Source organism: Ursus americanus, chromosome 13 (assembly GCF_024610735.1).
Source record: "Ursus americanus isolate L20-20 chromosome 13, mUrsAme1.1.p, whole genome shotgun sequence".
Lineage (NCBI taxonomy): Eukaryota > Metazoa > Chordata > Mammalia > Carnivora > Ursidae > Ursus > Ursus americanus.
The window spans coordinates 70,857,186-70,883,598 of record NC_142139.1 but is presented as its reverse complement, the minus strand read 5'-3'; the positions used below and the strand labels follow the sequence as shown (position 1 = coordinate 70,883,598).

Sequence of the window (26,413 nt, the reverse complement as noted above, 5' to 3'; positions counted from 1 at the left end):
AGTCATACAGACAAACAAGGTCTTGATTAGCCAGACTCCTGCCAATGTGAATTCTCAAGTACCTAAAACAAAATCAGTGAGCTTCTATTTTAAGTGACATAAGCAAATCACAGCAAAACGGACTTGTGTCTGACTGCTATCTTGAGGATTCCCCCTCAGTTCAGTTCGGTGGCCTAGACAGCCAGTGGGCTGGGTTGAGGAGCACATGTGTACTTGCAGTGGGGTCAGTGTCCTGCCCTCAGAGAGAAGTGATAAACACAAGTCTGACCACAAGGCCCAAGAAAATTTCTAACATTCAACAGAGTCAAGAGGCATGATGAGGGCTTACTATGTTCTGGGCTTTGCATTAGGCATTGAATGGAGTCTGGAATTACAATAATGGTCCAAACATGTGCACTACATTATAGTAACTGAAGCAGAAGAATAGTCAGAGACTACATGAAAACTTTCAATAGTCAGGGTGGAAAAGCGCAGTCTATTGAGTTGACTCTCAGTTAACTTGACAATTCAATTACCCAAGCTAACCAGTCTCAGTTAATCAAGGTTACAATGCAATTGGGATTGACTCTACAGATTACTTATACTCTGATGACCAAAACATTCCATAAATATGTCCTTCCTGGATGTGAAACAGAAGTGTAGCTTTCAGTTCTCATCAGTTTCACCCCCCTCCCCCGCCCTGTAGCTGCTTGTGCCAGTGGCTCCTCCAATCCCCAGTATACCTCTTTCTGAATATATTTCTGAGTATGAGGAGGGCAGTGAAAAGTGACCTTGGCAGTGAAGTTTGACCTTGGCCTTCTACTTACTAGCTTTATGACCCTGGGAAAGTTGATTTACCCTTCAGAACCTCGGTTTCCTCATCTCTGAAGTGGGATGACTATACCTGCTCCCTGGAGTTGCTTATTTTCTCATGTATATCCTAACTTTACTGTACATAAGTTTTAAGGAAGCTTATGTTCAAGGAGTGTAGGGAACCATAAGATAACAAAGTAAAGGTTGTAGCTGACAGGAAAAAGAATTAAGGTAAGGATAAAGCAGAATCCAGAAAGGAGGCTGGAAACATGAAGATGACAAAGATTTAGGGATTGGCCACACTGATGGCCCCAAACGTTACAAAAGCAAATGTGGAAATGGAAGGTTGGCCATTTATATAATTCACAGGGTTCCTAACAGAGATACCAGATGACCAGAAGTAGAATGGTACTTGGTAATTAGACCAGAGAAAAATGTCTCCATGGACACTTCTTAAGGAGAACCCATACATGATGCAACAAGCAACACTCTTGTAGTAAATGCCACCAAGATTTGTTTTCAATCACTCCCCATATGAACTGGGAGCATCCCACCAAAGTCCCATTCAGTGGATGCAGGAGGATTTGAGGGAGAGGACACAGGAAGGACAGAATGATGAGGTCTTGGTGCTCAACTCTAGTGCTATGACTTGACCAGGGATAGACTTTAGACTATTGAGACTTCAGACTCTAGGTTGTCAGTTGAACAATCTCCTCATTTACATTGTTCTTCTTAGCAGAGTTTTTTAAAAGTCAGCATTGAGAGACAGTGAGCTCAGGGCTGTTCCTTTTGAAAAATGCCTGTGGTGCAGCTAGTCTGGACTGCCATTTTGGACCCATGCACCTTCACCAGGAGCAGAGTCAAGGGTAAGTGTGGTATCTCCTTGTGGGAGCTGAGCCGAGAATCCCCTCAAGGAGAATGCCTGAGGAGAAGCCATCCCTCCTCTAACTGGAGAGACCAATAAGCACGCAATGCCAATATTCTCTGTAGTAAAGAGTTCTGGCTCAATCTTAATGCACAGATGGATGGGTGAGCAAGGCCACCCCATGGAGAATGGCCATAAGAATTTTAGCCTGGACTTTCTAAGTGGGAATGCACAAGAGCAAAATTCATGAGCTTTCATAACAAACCCTTACATATGCCCAGCTACTCTTGGAATTCTACATGTATTAAGCCATGTAAGCTCACCAAAGAGGTAGTCCCTGTTCACGGATGAAGATGAGACCCAGGGCCACACAACTAATAAGTGTCAAAGCCTAGATCTGGACTTGGGCAGTTGGAGCCAAAGTCCTGCTCCTAACCATGCACAATTTTTGTTTGTAAAGCAATCAAAACAGGTAGTCAGAAACATCTACAAAATTTGGTAGCATTGCTTCTATTGATCATTGCTCGGGAGGTTTCCTTCTGACAGTAGGCATCAACCCCCTTGTTTCTTCAGGCCACTCCTAGCTCAAGGCAGTGAAAATTACAGTCTGAATATAAAACAATGTATGCCTTTGCTTTCATCATAGTGGGGGTGTTTATGTCCCATTTAGCCAGAAGGCGATATCAAACCACTAACAAACAAATTGAAATGATGGGGTTCAGAACAGTTCCCCTGATTTTACTGCTCCATCTACTGATCCTGACTACCATTATAAAATTGTAGTACCAAGCATGCATGAGTATCAATAACTGTGGATCCTTGATGAGCTCATGTGTTGGCTCATCATCGATATGAAAGCTAGGAAAGAGTCAACAAACACCACGCATGATCTAATATTGTTCCTGGTGGACTTCAACACCAAATGGTAATTGGTTAAAAATATGGTCTGTGGTTGAAAGCCGTATCTAAAAGCCTGCCTGCTTCTCACATAAAACATTGTTCTGAAAAACCTAGACTTCAACTTATTTCATCAAACAAAAATTTTCCATAGAATGTCTCCAAACTCATGAGTCTGTATTTGGGAGACACAGAGAGATGTCTCCTTTTAAAGATGGGATAAACTATCATTTTTGTCCGGCTAGTCAATCGATGTTCATAGAGTTGACAAAGGTAATCAAGTTACTAGGACTGGAGACCCACCAGTCAGTGAGTTCATTAATTGTTCTAGGCACAAATGATCTTCCTCTGGCGTGCTGTTCTGCTATAGTTTTACACAATGTGAGGAGTCTGCAAACACTGGGGCTATTAGAGCTGGGAAGGTAAGCTGCCACAAGCCCAAGTGGAATCTAAAAACCCATATTTTTAATCCCCAGGCTTTTGCCTCAGGTAATTGTCCTGAAATATGTTTTTATTATCAGATCTATCAGTCACTTTCAGGTCATCTCACTGAGTTTTATTACAACCAAGTGTTTTCCAAGCAAAGTAAAATTTATAACAGACTTTAAATTTGATAAGGTCCCAGTTAGATGCTTCTGACATTTTGTTTGCACAGGTCTTCACCCATCCAGCTAATTGGTGTGTGTGTGTGTGTGTGTGTGTGTGTATTTTTGAAATTTTGCTTTGTTTTGGTTTTGACCATTAACTAGTTCTTGTCCAACTAGGCACCAGGAGGGTAAAGCCAACTTTTGCTGGAATGCTTGACAACTAAACAAAATTTTAGGGTTTTTACACTCTGCTAGTGAGACCTCCACCTCAAGGACCTAGAGATAATATATGTAGAACTTGAAGAGTTTGAAAGTTCTTCTTACTATTCAATGCTTTTTATCTCCCTAACTTTCCCAGGACAAAACTATAGACATGGTGGGTTCTGGAACACTCGTGTCCATGGTTTGAACAAGAGGGGCTTATTCCCTTTCACCTGATCCAGATTATCTACCCTTTGGATGTTTTTAACTCAGGTGGGCTGACTTCAACAGAGTTGATAATGCTAGAGAGGCACAATAAAGAAGGGGTGCTGCTAAAATTTCCCCCAAATGTATTCCACAAGCTACCATTTGATAACACAGCTTCTATTCATAAATGAGTTTGTTGAGAACTTTCACTTTCAATCGGTACAACTGTCTCTAAAGATTTGTCACACAAAGAAGTAATCTGCGCATACCCTAGTTGCCCCCAGTGGAGCCCAAGAAGAGTTGCTGCCAATTTGGGTGCTCAAGACCCCCCAGAACAACCAGTACAAGAGAATTATATATAAATAAAGTTCAAAGTATCATTTTTACAAGACCATGTGTCCATGAACTCCCTGGCAGGGGAATCTGAGTGTTAAGACAAATCACATCCAGCTTGCCAGGGAACAAGATCAACTCTAGAAGAAAAATAGCCTTGTCATGTGAGCTGGGTGATCTGACATCAGTTTCTCTGGGTCTGACAGAGATAAGAGTGGCCAGTCCACTTTAACTTCTGCCAAAGTAATTTTTTCCTTGATGGCTGGAGACATAAAAGACCTAAAACCATAAACATGAGCAGGTGAATTTGTAAAATCCAGGTTCTTTTCAGAGAATGTTTATTTTAAAAAAATCAAAATAGGAAAAAACCTCCAAGCTATTATCTTTGGGGCTCCAAATGGCCAAATCCCCAGAAGGAAATTGTAGTCATTGTGGAGGTCACCCAAGGATGTGTACCAGGGATAAAAATGCTGGCATTGGTTTTTCAGGTTGGCTGGGTACTTTCCAAGGTATCTTCTTTCTATGGGCCAACAGACCTCCTGTTTGGCAGACAAGATCATTCCAGTCAAAAAGGGAGAGGGGCAGAGCCTTGGTGGCTTAGTCAGTTAAGCGTCTGCCTTCGGTTCAGATCATGATCCCATTGAGCCCCTCATCAAGCTCTCTGTTCAGCGGGGAGCCTGCTTCTTCCTCTCCCTCTGCCTGCCACTCTGCCTGTTTGCACTCTCTCTCTCTGTCAAATAAATAAATAAAATCTTTAAAAGAAAAAAGGAAGGGGGTTCTCATGGTTGAAATCATTAACGGGAAGCATTAACTGGGGAGGTGGACAAAGGACAATGCTCATGGCTATTACCAGGAAGAGAGGAATCTGGTATCTTGCTGGAATTGCTGAGGGATAGTAGTGAGACTCTCCCTCAATTGGGAGTGAGCTAAAAACGGAGTCATGTGTTTGTGTTTGATGGCAGCTGAGAGGAGGGCAATCCTACAAAGTGGAAAAATTCAGTTGGAAGCAAACCATAAGAGGAGATTGTTGCCCCAGTAGGGAACATTTTGGAGTCCTGGTAGGGCATTTAGAACATGATCTATGTAGATTGGAGCTAATGGTGGATTAAGCTACCTTCCAGGGACTCTGTTGTCCATTGGTAGGTAAAGCCAAAGATTCCTAGAGTTCACTCTCAGAGCTAACCTCATGCTTCAAGGACACAGTGCTTTGTGTGGTCACAAAGCACTGTGCCCTTGATCTAACAGAGGGAGAGCACTTTCTCCTCAGAGTTGCCTGGGGACATCTAACCCCTGTTTACAGCCCCAGTCAGGGTAACCTTGGCCCCAGGAACAGGGTGAGGAAGCTGGGAAGAAACACTGCAGATGGCCTTTGACAGTCCTGACAGGAAAGGAAGTGGAACAGCTGAGCAATATATTCGGGTGACTTTCAGGAGTATCTATTAGGAATATCAACACTACATGATTCTTCATCAAGGTCAAACAAGAGACATAACAAACATCTCTACCCTGGGATGTGGGTTCCTCTCACCCATCCACCTGAGGCATGACATACTAATGGTCATGTGTCTTAGTCGGCTTGGGTTGCCAAAACAAAATACCATAGACTGAGTGCTTAAACAACAGAAATTTATTTTCTCATGGTTCTAAAGGCTGAAAGCAGAGATCAGGGTGCCAGCAAGGTCAGTTCCTGGTGAAAGCTCTCTTCCTTGCAGATGGCCTCTATCATGCCATGTGTTCACATAGCAGAGAGAGGGGGGAAGAGAACTCCAGTGTCTCTTCTTAAAGAACACAATCCCATCATGAAGGCCCCACTCTCATGACCTCATTCAACCTGAATTACCTCTCAAAGACCTCATCTTTAATTACATTGAAGGTCAGGGTTTCAACATATGAATGGTAAGAGAAGAGACACAATTCAGTCCATAGTAGCCTGTTTTGCCATAAACCCAATCACTCTCTGTTATTGATCTTTATTAACAAGCAACACTGTATAAACATGTCAGCTTTTATATTAACTTAGTGAGGCTATGATTTTATGGAGACAATTAAAAGAGATAACAGACAAAGTGACTAGATAGAATAAGTGAATGCTCACCAAATACTTGTCCCTCACCCCAACTTCCCTCCTTTTCTTCCAGAGCCCATTTCCAAACCCTGTGCTCTAACTTAAATTGTCTTCCAAATTCTCTGCTCCAACCCAATTAAGACAACCTGGCTTCTGGAAACTTTAAAAAGGATAGGTTACCAGCCCTTGAAACAGGTCAGGCACTATTGTGGAAAAAATTGAAACTGGGAAAGAACAAGAGAACCTCTCCACCCACAAAGTATGCAAAGAGCAGAGATCCCAACCATCACCAACATGTATTTTTTGAGACCAGTACTGTGCTAGGTTCAGAGGGATACCTGAGGGAAAGTCCTCAAGGAGCTCACATTACCTTAATAAGGAGCATTGGAATTGTAATTTATGTGGTTCTGACTCAGGTGCTAAAAGGTCTTGGAAGAGGAAGAGAAAACAATCAGAGAAGAATATATGGAGGCAGACATATGGAAAGTGGAGCTTGAAAGATGTGTAAACATTTTAGAGAGGAGAGAGAAGAGTTTATCAGGCGGGAACCAGCATGAGCAGAAGCACAGAGGCAGGGATCTAATGGGTAGAGGGCATGAGGAGACCCATGTGCTGGAATAGTGGCTAGGTGTTAGGAGGCATTCATTCATTGGCTCATCCTTTTATTCATTAATAAATATTTATTGAGCACCTATTATGTAACAGACACTATTTTTGCTAAAGAGGACTCAGTAGTGAGAAAAAAAAAAAAAAAAAAGCCCTGCTCTCATGGAGATTCCATTCCAGTAAGTAAGAAAAAACAAATAAGTATATAATGTCAGATAGTAATAAAAGTATGAAAAAAAATAAAGGAGGATTAAGATTTCTAATCAAGTAAAAATATATAAGATTTGTTTCCTATTATTTAAATATCTTTTAAAAATAATTAGACAAAAACAATCACAATGTAGTATAGGGTTTATAACATATGTAAAAGTAAAATATATGGCAAAACAACACAAAAGATGTTGAGAGACATGGGAGTGTACTGTTGTAAGTTTCTCATACTGTACACTTAATAGTAGACTGATAAGTTAAATATGTATATTATAAACCATAAAGCAACCACTAAAATAAAACAAAGAGTTATAATCCTCTTACAAGTGAAATAATAAAAATAATCAATCCAGGGGCGCCTGGGTGGCACAGTCGTTAAGCGTCTGCCTTCAGCTCGGGGCATGATCCCAGTGTTCTGGGATCGAGCCCCACGTCAGGCTCCTCCACTGGGACCCTGCTTCTTCCTCTCCCACTCCCCCTGTTTCTGTTCCTTTCTCTCGCTGGCTGTCTCTGTCATGTCAAATAAATAAATAAAATCTTTAAAAATAAATAAATAAATAAATAAATAAATAAATAAATAAATAAATAAAATCCAAAAATAGAAAAAGGAAGATGAGAACAAAGAATAGTGGAACAATTAGAAAACAACTAGCAAGGTAACAGATTCAAACATAACTATATTAATAATCACATTAAGTGTAAATGGTCTAAATACTCCAAATAAAAAGAAGTGATTGTTAAATTGGGGGAGAAAACAAAACAAAGCAAGACCCAGTGTATACTGCCTATAAGAAATACATCTTAAGGAGGGCACATATTGCATGGTGCACCAGGTGTTATACGCAAGTAATGAATCATTGAATTTTACATAAAAAACCAGGGATGTACTGTATGGTGACTAACATAATATAATAAAAAATATTTTTAAAAAAAGCACAAATATGATAAAAGCAAAAGGATATATAAATGGAAAAGGATATACTACAGTAACACTAACCCAAAGAAAGCTATGGTATTTATAGTAATACCACACAAAGTAGATTACAGAGTAAAGTATGTAATCAGAAGTAAAGAAAGTCATTTCATAATGATAAAATGGTCAATTCATCCATATGACAAAACAATTCCCAAAAAGGTGATGCATTTAATAATAAAGTTTCAAAGTACATGAGGCAAAAAACTGTAAAACTATAATGAGACAATTTGAGTCAAAACTTCAATACTCTCTATAACTGATGGAAAAAATAGACAGGAAATCCTAAGGACATAGAATATTTAAGCGATGGTATCCATTAACTTCACCTAATTGATACTACAGAAAACTCCACCCACAAAAATAGAATACACATTTCTTTCAGGTGCACATAAAACATTTCCTAAGATAGACCATATTCTGGCCCATAAATTTAAAGTTTTAAAAATTGAAAAGAATCTGTCATACAATGTAAATTCTCTGACCACAATGAAATTAAACCAGAAATAAATAACAGAAAGTTCTCTAGAAAGTCTCTCAATATTTACTAACATACTTACGAACAACCCACAAATCAAAGTATAAATCAAAATGAAAAATAGGAAGAATTTTGAACTGAAGGAAAATGACAAAAACACAATAAATTTGCACAATGGTACTAAAGCATTACTTTGGGGAAATTTATAGGATTAAGCTCCTTTTTTGAAAAGAAGAAAGTTCTCAAAACTTCAGTTTACACCTTAAGAAACTAGAAAAAGAAGAGATTAAACTCAAAATAAGTAGAAAAAGGAAATAAGATAAGAGCAAAAAAGTCAATGAAATAGAAAACAGGAAAGCCATTTAGAAAAATCAATGAAACCAAAAAATGTTTCTTGAGAAGACCAATAAAATTGATGAGTTTCTAGTTTTTTCAAGAAAAAAGAAGACAAAAATCACCAATATTAAGAATGACAGAGGAAACATCACTGCAGAGTCTGTACATACTGAAAGGATAGTAACAGAATGTTATTAAAAACTTTATGCCCATAAACTGACAACAACTTAAACAAGATGGACATACTTCTTGAAAAACACAAACTACCAATTTTCACTCAAGAATTTGATGACTTGAATAACCTTATCATATCTATTATAGACATTTTTTCACACAAAGAAATTTCCAGGTCCAGATGGCTTCACAATTTTAAGGAAGAAATAATATTAATGCTATGCCAACTCTCCCAGAAACTTGAAGATGAGGAATACTTCCCAACTCATTCTCTGAGATCAGCATTACCCTGATACCAAAACCGAATAAAAATATTACAATAAAACAACAGACCAGTATCCCAACAATTGGGTGTCCAGACGCAAAAAAAAAAATAAATTCCAATCCGCATTTTGACATAATACACAAAAATTAACTCAAAATGGATCATGCACCTAAATGTAAAACCTAAAACTCCAAAACTTCTAGAAGAAAACCTTTGTGACCTCAGGTTAAGGAAAGATTTCTTAGCTCCAACACCAAAAGCATGATCCATAAAGGAAAAAATTGAAAAATTGGACAACATCAACATTCAACATTTCTGATCTTTGAAAGTCATTAGTAAGAGAATGAAATGACATGTCACAGACTAGGAGAAAATTATATATTTAATTTAAAAACATGCATCCAGCTCTCTCTTTTTCTCTGCCATCATGGTGTGTGTGGTTGACTATTTCTTGCCATGTCTTCTCACAAGACTTTCAGAATCAAGAGATTCCTGGCCAAGAAACAAAAGCAGAGTCATCCCATCCCCTAGTGGAGTCAGATGAAAACTGGTAGTAAAATGAGGTACAACTCTAAGAGAAGGCATAGGAGAAGAACCAACCTGGGTCTATAAGGGATCGCACATGAGATGGCACACATATTTATACCGCATGAAGGTCATGTGCTCACATCCTATCACTCTGTAAACATCACTACTACCTGAACAATAGACATGTTTTATCAGGAACATGATTTTTCTGTTACTATGCTTCTGCTCCAGTAGGTTAGTTCAGTAATAAATACGTGAGACCTTAAAAAAATTGCATCCAGGAAGCGTAAGGAACTCTCAAATTCAATGATAAAAGATAGACAACCAAATAAAATAATAAATCTATTAGCACACCCAGGGTGATCCCTAATAAGTCTTATCCTTGTATAATCACCTTCACCTGAGTGCAAGTAGAACCCATGACTTGCTTTTAAGCAATAGAGTATGGCAAAGGTGATGGGATGTTACTCCCATGATTACTTTATGTTACATAAGACTGTTTTGGCAGACCAGAGAGAACTACACGGCAAGGACATGCAGGCAGCCTCTGGAGCTAAGAGTACATTCCAGATGAGATAGCCAGTAATAATCCGATAGCTGCAAGGAAATGAGTCCTGCCAACAACTTGATAAGCCAGGATGTGTATTCTTCCCACGAGATGTGAGATCAGCCAGAAGGACACCATGTTTGCAGCCTGGGGGGACCCTGAACAGAGGACTCAGCAAAACTGTGCCCAGACTCCTTACCCACAAAAATCATGAGATAATAAGTGTGTACTGTTTTAAGCCACTAAGTTTGTGACAGTTTATTATGCAGCAGAATACTAATACAATGGATTAAAGTTTTAAGCAGACACTTTACCAAATAAGATTTATGGGTGGCAAATAAACACATGACAAAAAAAAAATGCTACATATAGTTAGTAATTAGGAATACCCAAATTACAGCCATAATGAAATAATAATGCATACCTTTCAGAATTGCTAAAAGTGATGGCAAGGATGTGGGGAAACTAAAACTCACATACATGCCTGGTTGATCTGTACAATGTTACAGCCTCTTCAGAAAGCAGTTAAACAGTTGCTTGAAAATTAAACATATACCTATCATTTATAACCCAGTCATCACTCTCCAAGGTATTTGCCCAAGAGAAAGGAGAGCATACATGTTCACCCAAAGCCTTGTACGTGAATATTTACAATAATTTCATCTGTAAGAGCCGAAAGCTAGAAGTGCCCCTTGCAGCAGTTGGTGAGTGCGTCGATACACAATGGAATACTGCTCAACAATAAAAAGGAATAAACTATGGGTACTCACTAAAACATGGATGAACCTCAAAATAATTATGCTGAGTAAGAGATGCCAGACAAAAAAAGAATATGTGCTATATTATTCCATTTATATTAAATTCTAGAAAATGCAAACTAATCTATAGTGACGGAAAACAGCTCAGTAATTGCTTACATGCAGAGGAGAAGCGGGAAGAGATTACAAAGCTGCACGAGGAGACATTTGGGAGTAATGGAAGGATAAGTCATCTTGATTGTGCTGATGGTCTCACTGATGAATACATATGTCAAAACTTACCAAAACGGTGCGCTTTAAATATGCGTGATTTATTGTGTGCCAATTACACCTCAATAAAGCTGTTCCATTATTTAAATAAAAAGAAGAATCGGGGGAGAATGACAAAGGTGTATTTTAGCTAGGATATGCATGGAAGGCTCTCTGCGGTGGTGCCACTTGTGTGGAGACCTGAATGAAGTAAGGGGATGACAAATATGACTGTCTGGGGAGAAGAGCATTCCAAGCAGGGGGAAAAGCAGGTGCAAAGGCTCTGGGCAGGACTCTGCTCAGCACATCGGAGTTTAATGTGGCTGGAACAGTGAGCAAAGGGCAAAGGTGTGGTCAGAAAGGTAGAGAAGGCTCAGATCATGGAGAGCTTATACTGAGAGAGATGGGAATGTACTGCATTGTTTTGCACTGAGTTGCGCATCATCGGACATGTTTTAAAATTATCATTCAGAACCATGACTATCATTCTCAGCTGTAAGGAGGAAGGGCGGAAGCAAGGAGACAAGTGGGTGGACTATCACACTAGTTAGGTAAGAGACCATGATAACTTTGCTACAGGAAGGTTGTGGTGACGGTCAGGAGAAGGGATTGGAGGCAGGATTATTTCAAAGACAGGGCTGCCTCGTTCTGGTAACAGGTTGGACATAGAGGAAGAGAGAATTCAAAGATGATTGATTCTAAGGTGTTTGGTCTAATCATCTGGAAAAATTAATTTGCCCATTACTAAAATGCTGAAGTCCAAATTGCCAGTTTCTAAGATGTGTTCAGCTTAGGATATGTTAAGTTTAATGTGCCTGTTACACAACCAAGAGGCAATATTGAGCAAGCTGGCTAGATAGGTCTGTGATCAGGGCAGAGAGGTCAGAGCTACAGCTGGGATATAAATCTGAGAAAGAACTAGAGAATGGGTGGGAGAACTGAGCAGTGGGCACATAGGAGGTAGGAGTGAGAGATCAGGAAGGAGAGGAAAAGCCAGCAAAGACCAACAGTGTGAACCAAGGGAGGAAAGTGTATCAAGAAGCACTGTGATTAACTTTGAGGAATTCTGGTAACAGGCCAACATAAGGACTCTGCATTGACCACTGAGTTTAGCAGCAGGCCACCTAGGCAGAGCTATTTAAGGGAGGTGATAAGAGTGAAGGCTTGATTGGAATGGGCTCAAGGGAGAGTCAGAGGTGAGGAAGTGGCAGCAGCAAGTTATCAGCAAGTTTCACTGTCAAAGCAGGCAGAGAAGTTGAAGAGTAGCTGAAGAGGTACGTGGCGGTCAAGGGAGTTTTTTTTTTAAGATTGAAGATATTATTATAGCATGTTTGTATTCTGATGGGAACACTAGCAGAGAATACAGAGGTAAAAATTAATGATGCAAGATATGGGGCAGGGAGGGGGACAATTGCAGAAAAAGTCCTTGAGCTGTGGGAACTATAGGAGATAAAGATGAAGAGGTGAGAAGAATCTAGCTGTGGTGGGCTTTTACCCAAATCTACCACTCCAGAGCCAGGGCTAGGAAGGACCCTCAAATTGATGAGTGCCTATTATACCCCAGCCCCTTGGTTACTTTCCTCAACCACCCTGGCAGGGCTTATTTTTAGCCTCACTCTATGGCAACTAAGGCTCAGAGGGATGCAACACCTGCCTTATCACCCACAGCAACCCCAGGGACACAAGTCTGCAGCAGGTTAGCGTGGGCACAAGAAGGCTGCCCCTACCTTCTACACCTCCCAACTTGCTCATCATGATGACAGCCAAACATTCAACCTGGTCTGAGGCCAAGACTGTGCAAAGCAGTTTCACTCTCCCCATTTGGGCTGCACTTCAGCTACACAGTGCAACTGGACCATTGGTTTTCTTACCAACTTCTTTCCTCACAAATATAAAAACATAGAGCACGGAAGCTAAAAGACACCTCAGAGATCACCCAGTTCATCCCCCAGTTCCATAAAAGAAAACTGAGGCACAAGAGTACATAGGTCCATGCTCAAAGGCAAGCAGAGCAAACTGTCATCTCATTGCCCATGAGCTGTCAAACATCATTCCGCCCTTGTCCCCAGAGATGTGAGTACTCACACCCATGTGAACAAAATCGATTTGAAGATGCAAATTGGCTACATCCAATTTCATCCAACTGTCCTCGAAATTTAAGAGCTCTGCTGACATGCACAGAGCAAAGACTAAACTGCCCCCCTGAGAGAAATAGTCTTGGAAACGGCCTCGTGTGTCCCTGTCCAAGGTGCTAGGGAGCAGAGGACGTGAGAAAACAGCCTGAGTCTGCCAGGTCCACATGTATCCTCTTTGTGAAAGGACGACGGGGGGCGGGGGGGGAGTAAGTCTGGAGTTTGGGGTGGAGGCAAATAAAGGGGTCCCTTGAAGTCCCTCTGACTTGGAAATGGACTGATACCTTGGCACAAGATTCCCAGTGGGGTTGTTTTCTGATGTAAATGAATGTTATTCCAGAGATGCGTGATGACTAGTGCTGAACATCCCTGCCTGCTTTGGGTTTAGAAAGAAGATAGAGGAAACAAAGTTTAAAATGACACTGTTACTCTCAAGGAGACCCAGTGACAGTCCCTGAGTGCCAGGGACTCCAGAACAGGGCATCAGTTGCCCCATGTCCTGAACTTCTGACTTGGCAAATGGATTCACCCAAAGGTAGATAAATCAAACTCCACATATTGATTAAAGCAGTGGTTTTCAAGCACTCTTTTAGAAGCAGAAATGTTGTCTGATCCAGAAGACAGTAAACACAAAGCTACTGTGCTTGAAGGAGTGGAAGCGTCACAGCCTGCCCTTGGCTGCTCCCAGAACTTGGAAGCACTTCTGTAGGGTTTTTAGAAAAATCACTAGATTAGGTTAACTCGCAAAAAGTCTTACATCTTTGCCCCACCTCATTCTTCACCAGGTAAATAGCTCTGCCCAGTCTGAGTCTGTAACAAACCACATGACCCTCCCATACACGCATCATGAGTAATGAGGACTCTGCCCTTTGTTACAAAAATTTTTGGTCACTGACAGACCTGAATTATACCACATTTTTAATCACACCCTGCTCTTTTCTACACTCTGCTTGCAGCTTCCCAATGACCAGTGTGGGCTGTCTCCATCTCTAATCTCCACCCCGTCCCATATGCCGGGGGATGACTTCATGCCTCTGCATGAATGGACTTTCTGGTACCTCTCTGTACACCGATGCTGTCAAAGGCCTGCCCAGATTCCTATTTTGGTAGTATCCTGCAGCAAGCACATATACCTCTCTGTCTGAGAGCTTTCTTTTGGTCTGCAAATCCTCAAGGCAGTCCAGAAATGTTAAGTTAATGTGCCCATGAAAAACCATCAGCCAACAATTCCTGGATAAGATAACTCTTAAGAATGCCCTAATCTGTTTCTAAGTTACCAGGTAGAATTGAGCTCAGGTTCCCATACTAGTACTTGCACAATAACACACCCTTTCCAGATTTCTTCCCTTCCCTGTACTACTTCCCCAATCCCCTACCAGTGTTTCCTAAGATCAATTCCCAAATAAACTATATGCATTCATACCTTTGGCTCAGGTAATGCCTATGAGGGAACCCAACTGAAGACATTTAATGCTGGAATGGAGGTAGGATGCCAACCTTCAGCATGAGGTTCTGAAATAAGATCACATGCCAGCCAGATGGTAATGAGGACCCCATTGCTGGTGATAAGTGGAAAGGTAACAAACCCAGCATTCCCCAGCATCACAATTGCTGAAACTCTTACCTGTGGTGAGATGAACTGAGGTGAAATACAGACAGAAGGCAAGGCACTGACTTACAGAATAGGTCCAGCACAGTGCTACTCAAAGGGCAGTCCATGGGCCAATCCCAGCTCATGAAGTGTTTGACACCAGCCTCTGACAAGTACGGAAATTGAGAAGAAGCATATGGAAACTTTCATAGCAATTTGGCAGAGATATTTTATATCTGTTGGACTTAATAATTTTAAAAATTATTCTTACACCATGTATGTCTTTTTAATTTATTTTTTCTAGTAATTCATCAGTCCACAAAATATTTTTTTAACTATTCCTTACTAATAGATAGTCTGAGAAGTACTGAGCTAGACTTAAAAACTATGGGGGTGATGATAATTATGGTGGAGTTGGTTAACGTTGTTAACTGCCACCAAAGCACTAAAGGAAAAATATGATAGGCTCAGATCAAGCAACAATCAAAGCCAGAAGGCCTCAAGGGTCCTCATATCCTGTGACTGAGAGACAGACTGAGCTGAAAATCAAAATCTGATTGTAAGAGTGGCAGAGTTACAAAGGTGTTTGGATTCACAGCCCCAACAACTTCAATGCTAACAGCAGAACCAGTAAGAAATGAATGGGACTCTAAGACCCACCAGAGGAATGTTTGGGTGGGCACATTGAGAACCTTGAAATCCCAGATTCCCTGAATCTCTGGGACAGCAGAAATATCCCCTTACCATGCAGAAGAGACAGGTTTTCATTTGTCTAGATCTATGCAAAAGCCTCACCATCACCAATGGCTTGCAAAATGATTCTTATGCTTTTCAAACGGAGCCTACACCTCCCCTCGTTGTTTCTAGACCAATATCTAAAACCAGATCTCAGGGGGGCCTGGGTGGTTCAGTCGTTAAGCATCTGCCTTCGGCTCAGGGTGTGATCCCAGCGTTCTAGGATCGAACCCCACATCAGACTCCTCTGCTGGGAGTCTGTTTCTTCCTCTCCCACTCCCCCTGCCTGTGTTCCCTCTCTTGCTGGCTGTCTCTCTCTGTGTCAAATAAATAAATAAAATCTTTAAAAAAATAAATAAAACCAAATCTCAGCATGACTTGACTAGGGAATTATGTCACTTCTTACAGAATAAAATAGACTATTCAGCAAAAAAAGTTGTTACAAGCCCAAGAGGAACTTGAAGGAACAGAATAGAACTTAAGAGTGTACGAGTGGGTCAGTAGAATGTAAGCCTGGGTGTGGACAGTTCTTTGATAGGAGAACACTTTCCCATGACTCAGGATTTAGTGTCCTGGCAAGGACGTCTAAAGCCAGTTCTAACACACTGTTGGCATGGCTCTTCGAAGCTTGGAAACAATAATAGCCTATGGTATATGAGGTGGAAATGCCAGAACTGCCTTGGCAGAGTATTGAGGAAGAGAACAAAAGGCTCAGAGAGGTACTCCTGTTGGAATGAATGCACTATGTCAGACCACAGAACACGCTAACTGGTGATGTGTCCCAGGAGAGCCCAGAGGACATTCCCTTCACTAAAAGCAATAAAATATTGGGACACTGTGGTCAGAAGTTCAGTGGTAGCTATTGTCTGAGGCCAGGGAAGACAGTGGGAGATGCAGCGATGGCTCCCAAATGTCAATGCAGCTAAGATTCTGTAATAACCAGACTAAGTCAAAAGCAAAGTGAATGCAATTATGTGATAGGCGGCAATGCTGAAATGATAACCAGATGGAGGCCTTGACCTGTTGGGATCTGTTGCAATGACTAATAACCCATGATGCTTCCAGAGGTGAGATAGATGCTCTCTGCCAACGAAGGTATTACTTGACTTACATAATCAAAAATTATCAAGAAGGGGTGAACAGAGGTTGATGTCAGCCACCACAATAAAAAATTATTATCCCCTATCCAGTTTCCAGACCTAATTCTTGGACCCAGAGACCATTAGTGGAAAGAGGCCAGATCCCCCTGACAAAAGACTGTAAAAATGCCACGGAAAATATATACAGTAGCAATACTTCCATTCCTTTCTTAAAAGAACTATTGGGCATTTACCAGATAACTGTATACTGGGGAAGAGAGAATGCCCAGAAAATTCAAAGGGTTTGAACAGCGTTCTGAGCATATTGATACTGATACCAGGGGACACAGAGTGGGAGCATAGAGATGCCATGTAGTAAATGGACTCTTGGATGATGTCCATATCACAGCGGGTCCAGAGGTTTGCAGCTTCACTCTGTGATCATTTCTGATCACATAGATCAGAGTGCATAATCCAGATGGCTATACCTCACAGTTGGCAGAATTCTTACACTGCCTCCTTAACCTATGTAGTAGAGTCATTACAGCAGGAAAGTCTAAGTGAAAGTCTTCTTCTGCCACATACACATATACCCACACATGCATTCAAACATACCACACATTCACACATACACAGAGACACACACATACATACCTCTAGACCAAGAGAGTAAAACAGAAGCAATACTGCATTTTAGATAGAATGTTAGAGACTAGTGTCACTTTCAAAGACTTCAAGGGTATAAGACACGGGTCCCATCATATCTCCCATTTAATTCCTCAGCAAAATCAGAGTGATCATGGATCATGACAATGGACTACTATAAACCGGACCAAGTGGCAGCCTTAGTTGCAACATTTTTGCCAGATATCTTTAGTAGAACAGATCCACACAGCTTCTGACACCGTATATGGTTCTCAAGCTAGTGAAGGCATTTTTTCAATCCCCTTCAAGGAGGTTCAGGACAAATTTGCATTCACTTGAAATGCATATCTTACATTTTAACAGTCTTACCCCAGATCAATTGAACTTTTCTGTTCTCTGTCCCTATATAGTTTAAAGGGACATTGATTTTCTGAGCGTGCCACAGAGCAACAGACTGGCCCATTCATTGTATGGATAAATAATCATAACAGGTCTGGTGAGCAGGAAGTGCAAATAATCAGAAGCCCTGCTAAGACATGTTCACCAAAGGTGGGAGGTAAGTCCTACAAAGACCCAGAGGCCTGCCACATCAATAAATTTTTTAAAGTTTCTGTGGTCTGGGGCATATTAAGATATTTCCTTGAAAGTGAAAGAGAAATCACTGGACCTTGATCATCCACCTTTAAGAGAGAGACTCTTACTTGGCACCATAAGACCTGGCAGATTCCATGATGTTAACGATATCCAGGGTTGATAACAATGATAACTCCAGTTTGGAGTCTTTGACAAGCTTAAGCAGGAGAGTCACAGAACAAAACCTGAGGATTCTAGAGCAAGGCCATGCTATCTACAGCAAAAACCTTCTCAACATTAAAAAAGCAGCTTCAAGGTTGTTATTAGGCTCTAGCCAGGACTAAGCATCTGTCCATGGGACATCAAGGAACCATGATACCAGAGCTGTCCATCATGATCTGGATGTTTTCAGACTCACCAAGTCATAAGTTGTGTGGACACTGAAGCATTCTATCACTTAATAGAAATGGCACATTAGGGAGCAGGCCAAACAGGTGCAGGGTCACAAACAGCTGTCACCCACTTTGTTTGCACCACTTCCTTCAGCTCACAGTTGTAGGTAGTTCTCCATCATCAGTTGACAGAGAAGGAAAACCCTGAGCTTGGTTCATAGATAAGTTAAATCCATATAATCGATCCCATTTACGATTGCACCAAAAACCATAAGATACTTAGGAATAAACCTGACCAAAGAGGTAAAGGATCTGTACTCTAGAAACTACAGAACACTTACAAAAGAAATTGTGGAAGACACAAAGAGATGGAAAAACACTCCATGCTCACCGATTGGAAGAATAAACATTGTTATATGTTTATGCTGCCCAGAGCAATCTACACATTGAGTTCAATCCCTATCAAAATACCACTGACATTTTTCACAGAGCTAGAACCAATAATCCTAAAATTTGTATGGAACCAGAAAAGAACCCGAACAGCCAAAGGAATGTTGAAAAAGAAAACCAAAGCTGGTGGCATCACAATTCTGGACTTCAAGATTTATTACAAAACCGTAATTATAAAGATAGTATGGTACTGGCACAAAAGCAGACACATAGATCAATGGAACAGAATAGAGAACCCAGAAATGGACCCTCAACGCTATGGTCAACTGATCTCCCACAAAGCAGCAAAGAATATTCAATGGAAAAAAACGATAGTCTCTCCAACAAATGGTGTTGAGAAAATTGAACAGCCACATGCAGAAGAATGAAACTGGATCACTTTCTTACATCATACACAAAAATAGACTCAAAATGGATGAAAGACCTAAATGTGAGAAGGAATCCATCAAAATCCTAGGGGAGAACACAGGCAACAATCTCTTTGACCTTGGCCACAGCAACTTCTTCCTAGATACATCTCGAAAGGCAAGGGAAACAAAAGCAAAAATGAACTGTTGGGATTTCATTAAGACAAAAAGCTCTTGCACAGCAAAGGAAATAGTCAACAAAACTAAAAAGCAACCTATAAAATGGGAGAAGATATTTTCAAATGTCTCATCAGATAAAGGGTCAGTATCCAAAATCTATAAAGAACTTATCAAACTTGACATCCAAAAAATCCAGTCAAAAAATGGGCAGAAGACATGAACAGACATTTCTCCAAAGAAGACATACAAATGGCCTGCAGATACATGAAAAAATGCTCCAAATTACTTGTCATCAGAGAAATACAAATCAAAACCACAATGAGATACCACTACACACTAGTTAAAATGGCTAAAATTAGCAACTCAGGAAACAACAGATGTTGGCAAGTATGCAGAGAAAGGGAAACCCTTTTACACTGCTGGTGTGAGTACAAACTGGTGCAGCCACTCTGGAAGAACAGTATGGAGGTTCCTCAAAAAGTTAAAAATGGAACTACCCTATGACCCAGCAATTTAAACAAAAGATACAAAAGGGCACCTCCACCCCAATGTTTATAGCAGCAATGTCCAAAATAGCCAAAATATGGTAAGACCCCAGATGTCCATCAAAGCAGCCCAAGTGTTCATCGACAGATGAATGGATAAAGAAGTGTGGTACATATCTACAATGGAATACTACTCAGCCATTAAAAAGAATGAAATCTTGCCATTTGCAATGATGTGGATGGAACTAGAGGGTATTATGCTAAGTGAAATAAGTCCGTCAGAGAAAGACAAATGCTGAAAATAGAGAGGGAGAAAAACCATAAGAAATACTTAACTTGGGGAGCCTGGGTGTCTCAGTCAGTTAAGTGTCTGCCTTCGGCTCAGGTCATGATCTCGGGGTCTGGGGATCGAGCCCTGTGTCAGGCTCCCTGCTCAGTGGGGAGTCTGCTTCTCCCTCTCCCTCTGCCCCCACACCTGCTCATGTTCTCATGCTCTCTCTCTCTCAAATACATAAGTACAAAATCTTAAAAAATAAGAGGTGCTTAACTCTGGGGAACAAACTAAGGATTGCTGGAGGTACGATGGGTGGATGGGGTAATTGGGTGATGGACATTAAGGAGGGGATTTGATGTCATGAGCACTGGGTATTATGTGCAACTGATGAATCACTAAATTCTACCCCTGAAACTGATAATACACTATATGTTAACTAAATTGAATTTAAATAAAGAATACTAAAAAAAGTTATCTCCCTATACTGGTGTGAGCCAAAAATGGACTATCATCTCCCGACAGCCTGGCACAGAGGTGGCCCTGAAAGGCAGCAGTGAAGGGAAGTCCTCCCAGTGGAGAAAGCCTCAGCTACTTCAACTGATCACCAACCTGATGTGGTAGGAGAAGGGGCCTGCAGTTATGGTATTTGCACACTCCTGAGCAGCTGAATGTTTTAAAGCTAGTTATGGTCAGGGGTCTGGAAAGTTCCAGATTGGAATATGTGGACAAAACGTACAGATTTTTCTCAATCCCCACCACAGAGGATGCATCGAACAACCAAATGGACAGGATTCTGAGATCAGCTAGCCTCAGCCCTTGTCCATCCCAGTGCGTGGAGCCATGGCACTAGGGTAGAAGGCTACCCATGAGCCCAACCGAACTGACTGCTTATTGAGGTTGAAGGGGCTCATCCTCTCAGGGATAACAGCTTGGTCCATCCCACCAGGCAAGCCAAGAAGAGTAGAAATGCTAGCTGAGCAGGAGGAGAAGTCAGAATTAGTGGTAGAAGGGCAATATGATGAAAATCAAGACAGCCTCCGTACAAACTGCAGGAGCAAAAACTTCAGTTTGTCTCACTAACAGTCTAACTGTCTTTTTTTCCCCCAAGAAACTATGATCAGTCATCGTTTGGAAGAAGCAGTGAAGACATAGTAAACTGAAGCATGAGTGGTACAAGGGGTGGACCCCAGCAGATGCAGTCTGTTCCCTGCCGCTGTCCCCTAAGCACTAGCCTCCAGTCCATAAGTGACGGCGTCTCACTGCACTTGCAGCTCTGCTCCCAGACTTGCCGGCCTGCGGGGGAATCGTTGCACTCAGAAGCAGCACCAGCCAATGCTGGAGTGTTGGAGGTATTGGGAGATTCCTACTCAATTTTCTCACCCTTCAGGTGGGATAAGTCTCCAGCATGTTTTGTACTATTCCCCAGAGCTCCCCAGTGGGAATGAGTCCCAGCTTCCCACAGAGGTCCCCTGCCTAACAGTAAACCCTTTATTGGCTTTCTTCCCTGCCCTGCCTCATTTCCCCACTGCTGGGATCACCTCCTAAATAAATTACTTGCACTCAAATTTTTGGCTCAGAGTTTGCTTTTGGGGAAACCCAACCTGAAACATTCCCAGGTGAATCCAATTTCAGTCTCTGTCCTGGACGCTTCCTCTCAGGACACCACATGCTTAGCTGAAGTTCCAAGCTCGCTCATGGACGGCCTCTTCTGCCTCTAGTGGTGGCAGCTTCTGGGTTTCTGTCCTTTAGGTTGCTTTCCAGATCCCACTGCAATCAGGTCTCCCTGCTCCTCAGCAGGGGAGCTTTCTGCATCACTGAAGTGTCAGGTCAAGCTTGCTCAGGAGGCCCAGGGAGCCCGGGGTGGCCAACATCCTGCACCCAGGCCCACACGGTGCTTGAGTCCAGGTCTGTGAATTCCCTGGACAAAAGTGTGCATAGGGGAGAGCATATCCTCAGAGATGCCCTGCTGTCCATGCTCTCCTCCTGGAACTCTCACCCCCACCGGTATCCCAGCGGTCTCCTGCTCACCCTCAAAGACCAGCTGCACCCATCAGGCTAGCCTATTTCCTCATGAGAGCCTCCTGACAGCCTATCCCTTCAAAAGCACTCACCATTCCTTTAAGGGAAGGACCAAGGTCACAAAATGCAATTGGGAAATTTTAGGCCCCATGACACGGTTGGGGTGGTATTCTGAGCTCGGCAGACCTTCTCGGTGTCCCTGAGATCCCACCGTGGAGACAGCCATTGATTCCCCTATGCCTACAGTACGTGAGAGAATCTTTGATAACTGTGGCCCATGGGTTCCAGCAATGGAAGAAGAGAATTCTACCCTCAACCCGACATCGAGGGAAGGGGATCAACGGAGACCCTGAAGGAAGTGGAGGACGGAAGAAAGGCATCAAAGAGAATGAGATGAAGTAGGAAGCACCCCAGTGGGGCTCAGGGAAAGCGGAGAATGGGAGAGAAGCCACACACTCACTCCCAGACAAACAAAACACACATATACACACAAACAAAGAGAAACATCAGCAGAGACCACAAATGAAATTTAAAGTTGTTATGGCAACCGGAACAGGTGGGTGGGCACTTGTGCCTACTGAATTTACAAAATAAAGTAAGCGTTGCATTTGCTAACTAATTAAATAATGCTTTCTAAATATTTCTAATCTCCCAGCCATCAGGCACAGAGGAGGACAAGGAATGCAGAGAGCCGGAGCTCCTGTTTATTTACCGCCAGTCCAGAGAACTGCCTCAGTAGGTGGCTCTGGCTGAGGGCAAGGAGGGTCTGTGGGGAGCGGGGTGGAGGCAGCATGAGGACCAGCTCCTGCAGAGGGCAGGAAAGTCCTGGAGCTCTCCCTCGGAAACTTCCAGAAGGACAACAAAAGGCAGGGCCAGCCCAGCAGTGTGTCCTCAGCCTCAGACATTCTGGGGTGCCCTGCCACCCACCCCCAGCCAGGAGTACAACGGAAAGAGCCTGGGTGACGTGGGGTCCCAGGGAATGCGCAGACCAGAGCCCAAGCCCTCTGCAGAGGCAGTGAAATAAGAGACACCGGTCAAATCAGGCAGCTGGCGGGAGGAGAACATTGTTCTTTCAGTGTGGGGGGTGGATTGGTTTATTTAAGAAAAAAAGAAAAAGAAACCTCTACTAGGAATCAGATGCACCATCTTAGCCGATCTTCCCTGGGGAAATAAATTACACATAACACTGTACACAAACCCAGCTGGCAGCGCGGGGGCACTTCTCTCCCCAGGGAAATAAATTCCACTCTCTGTATATCTCTATCTATAGACACATACACAGAAAAGGTCACACCATGTCTCCTTCGGTGCCCCTTTCACTTGAAATTAAACAATAATTGTTTCCGTGTTTAGTCTCCAGCGGAGGACTGGAGCCCCTGGGTTGGAAATCACCCATGAATAGCTCCCATCAACGCAGGCAGGCGCAGGCCTTCTTGTCATGCCCATGGCCAAAGCAAGAGAGGGTGCAGGACAGCAGGATGCAGGGATGTGTGTGATGGGAGCACCAGGGACGCCCCGCCTGATGTGATCAGCCAAGCAGGGCCCGGGATGTGCGGGTCACAGGCAACTGGGGCTGCTTTCCTGTTTTCCTGCGTCCCTAGGAAAGGACACGTCCTCTGCTTTCCTTCCAAGGCTACAACCAGCCCAGCTTGCAACGGTAAGTTCGCCCAACCTGAAAAGCTTTGGAGGCAGAAGTAGTCACGTTTTACAGATGAAAAACTGAAGGCTGGAATGGGCGGCAGAGACTAAGTAAGGTAAACTCCATGAGGGCAGCAATCTCGTCTCAGGCTACTGTTGTAAACGGCGCTCTGTGCGTAAGGAAGGCAGGAGGGAGGGAAAGGCATCTGTCTCCCTGTCCACTGTCCCATCTAGTCACCTCAAGTTCTCACTGTGGTGGGCACCAGGATGTGGCCGCGCTGTGCCAGACGCTGTGATGGCAACAAGGTTGTGCTCAGATTGGAGCCAGAAGGGTAGTCTTGGTGGCATCAGAGCCATGTGGCGCAATTCCATCCAATCTGGGGGCTCTTTGCTTCCCCCCTGCCCCGCTCCGGTCACAGAACCCTCTGTGTGAGCCTCTGCCAGCGCCCCAGCCACGTGCAGCCCTCCTTCCCCCACTCCTCCCGCACTCTGTCCCACACACGGACCCCTCACTGCAGACAGCGGGTTCACGGCCTGTTGGTGTGCACTGCACCCGTACATACCGTCCCTCCAGCAAGATGCAAGCGTATGCCTGGGGTGGAGCTGTGTGCAGCCAAGGTCGTTGGCAAAGACTGGGTGGGTTTTCTGAAGGACAGGAGCCAGACCCCAGGGGCTCAAGGGAACACCAGCCCTGGTTCCACAGTGGGCGTCCGCTTTGATACCTGAAACAGCCACGGGCCCATCCAGACCAGCAGTGCAGTGTGAAAGCCCTCGCAGTCATTTCTGCTTCAGCTCAGGTGGTCCCCCGGCTCACTTTCTCCACATACGTCTACCGTCTCTGACACTTCTCTACCCGGCTGTATGCTCCCTCACCCCACTTCTCTGCTCACAAAGCTCTGTCTGAACCTGGCCCCAGACGGTGCGCCTTGCTCAGGCATGGGAATCCACGGTGATGAGGTTGCTCCCACTGGTTGCTCTCATGGCTCCAAAAGCTTACACTTGGGGCAAGAGCGTTAATGCCTCCTGGTCTTGGAATCTAGGAATAGTCCAGCTCGAACCCTAGAGCCCCCAGCTCCTATGGCTTCAGGAGGAGAAAGAGAGAAGACCACCAGGATGAAGGTTCCTCAGAATTGGTAAATTGAAGAGGCAGCCCAGGCCCAAATGGAGAGGCCCCTGCAGGCCCCCATGAGTAACCACATGGCCCGCTGGCCTCAGCCCTCTTTGTCAGAACCAGGCCCAAATGGTGTGGACTGGCCTGCATGCTGGCAGGGAGGGGCTGCATGTACCCTTTCACTGACATGTTTGTTCCAGTAAAACTAGGCCTGTCCTCCCCGATCAGCTTCTGGCCCATGAGTCCCCAGGGAAGGAGAGAGGGAGAGGTCAAGACACAACAGGAGATGTCACTTCCCATCGAGGTCTAGCACCACAAGCAGGCAGAGGGCCTGCCTGGGACTCACTGAACTCTGTCGTCATGGCCTCCTTCCCTTTAAGACTTGTCTAGGGCATCAGGTCGGGGGAGTGTGTGAAGCCAGCAGGGCAGGGAAGCCTGTCAGCTGCACACCAGCCATCAGGTGTGGGCCAAGTCCAAGGCCGAACCTCACAACAGTACCAGACAAGACCCAAGTGGTGGTCCATTAATCTCATCAACTGGGGGCATCAGCTGTGTGTCAGGCGCTGTGCCAGGCTCTGAGATTACAGAGAAGAATGAGAGTGACCCAGGCCCTGCCTTCATGGAGCTCACAAGACAGAAACAGGCAACTCTGTGTCAAGAATGCTTCCATGCTGAAGGACAGAGTGTGTGGGAGCCATGGGGAGAGGGCAGAGGAATGCGGGCTCCGGGGACAATACTGCCAGACCAGGGGGCAGTTAGGCCCTCGGCAACACAGTACGGGGGGCTACAGGTGTGGGCTTGCACATAGGACACACCTGGCTCTGAATTCTGGCTCTACATGTATTAGCTGTGTCACCCTGGGTGAGTGACTGAACTTCTCTGTGCCTCAGTTTCCCCTCTGTAAATGGGGATGGGGAATCGACAACTGCCTGTCTCGTAGGGTTTTTGTAAGAATCAAGTGAGAAAATTGATAAACGAAAGCACCTGGCACAGAGTAAGCCCTCAGTTAATGTTCTACCATTGTTTCTGTTAACGGTACTATTGCCGACAATCGTAAGAACAACGTCGCGGTAGGCTTTGCTCTTGTCATTGCTGGAACCGCTGACATCTGCAAAGTTGCCCCACAGCTACCAGGTCTGGGCAGCCTTGGGCAGGATCGTAGGAGGGAGATAGGGGAGTAGGCAAGCACCTCACTCCAGAGAGCTTACAGCACTAGAGAAGTTACCTGGACTGGTCCGTTGGCACAAGAAACAATATGAGAGCCGAGTCATCAGGGATATAAGATCAGAGCCTGATTAGCCAGGAGGGGACAATCTGGAACACCTTGAATCACTCCCACCCTATGCTTAGGATTAGTCTTGGAGCCTGGAGACACTGCCCTGCAGGAGAGCCAAGGCGGCCTAACTCTGGGAGAAAGAACGGCCTAGAGCAGAGCCTCCATGGGAACAACAGGTGCTCTGCAGGTTTGACCTAAAGACAGGCAGTGATAGGATTCCAGGCACCAGCTCTGGACGACAGGTTTGGCAGCGACCGTCCGTTCTTCGGCTCATAACCAATTTGGAGCAATTCCAAAATCTGATTAACGCCTGGATCTTCTCTCCTTGGGAAAGTTAGCATGTATACTTTGGATGAAAGTGCGGGGGTGGAAGGACTCTCGTGAGCGCATGAACACTGGGCTAAGAACCTCTCCA

The 26,413-nt window shown here is 43.6% G+C and overlaps 1 pseudogene; it reads left to right on the top strand.

The window, feature by feature from the left end:
• The first annotated feature begins 9,429 nt into the window (after positions 1-9,429).
• On the top strand, positions 9,430-9,601 carry LOC123789907 (large ribosomal subunit protein eL39-like; annotated as a pseudogene).
• The last annotated feature ends 16,812 nt before the right edge of the window (positions 9,602-26,413 follow it).